Here is an 887-nt window from a genome sequence, read left to right as displayed (position 1 = left end):
CATTCTAAACTAAACTAACTAATCTCTTTCCGAACAGGCCTTGGAATGCCCAACGGTACGGACTGACCGCCGTGTCATCCTCAGCCCACAGGCGCCACTGGATGCGGATATGGAGGGTCATGTGGTCAGCACACCGCACTCCCGACCGTGTGTCAGTTTACGAGACCGGAGCCACTACTTATCGATCAAGTAGCTCCTCAGTTTGCCTCACAAGGGCTGAGTGCACCCCGCTTGCCAACAGCGCTTGGCAGCCCGTGTGGTCATCCATTCAAGTGCTAGCCCAGCCCGACAGCGCTTAGCTTCGGTGATCTGACGGGAACCGGTGTTACCACTGCGGCAAGGCAGTTGGCATATGATCGACTCAGTAAAAGGGGTAATCCTAAGTTAAAAACAAAAGCTGTCCTGTCATGGGTCTCAGAAACGTACGTGAACGAGGAGCTGGTGACGTCACAGAGCGGAATTGCACGCCCCACTACACTGCTGAGCGTGGAACAAATAATCTGACATGTCAGATTCTTGCCTCGTGGAGAGGAACGTGGCTAACGAGATGCAATATCGTTTTACGTCACAACCAGAACATAAGAGCCAGCATATTGACTGAGGCTGAAAGTCGTGTTTGGTGGGTTTTCTTTCTGCCAGACTACGTGGTATTAAGATAAGCTGTTTCAAAGCATAAGCAAATTGCAGGCATCCAGAAAACGCGTCGTTCTAACTCCGATTTGTTATAATAAAATGACAGGAAGCTACTTATCGATAGGCAAAACCTTCCGGTAGTTGACGTTTTTAGTGTTATAACTTGTGTGCTAAGAAAGTATACCATTTCATTGTCACGCCACAATGATGACTTTTTATTTCAATCTGTATATTAAATACTAGCTTAGCTCCCG

General features: G+C 47.9%; 1 pseudogene; it reads right to left on the bottom strand.

Moving 5' to 3' along the window:
• Positions 1–232: 232 nt before the first annotated feature.
• On the bottom strand, positions 233–350 carry LOC124790579 (annotated as a pseudogene).
• Between the last annotated feature and the right edge of the window lie 537 nt (positions 351–887).

Source organism: Schistocerca piceifrons, chromosome 3 (assembly GCF_021461385.2).
Source record: "Schistocerca piceifrons isolate TAMUIC-IGC-003096 chromosome 3, iqSchPice1.1, whole genome shotgun sequence".
Classification (NCBI taxonomy): domain Eukaryota; kingdom Metazoa; phylum Arthropoda; class Insecta; order Orthoptera; family Acrididae; genus Schistocerca; species Schistocerca piceifrons.
Note: the sequence above shows the minus strand (reverse complement) of the source record. Positions and strands in the feature narration are given on the sequence as shown.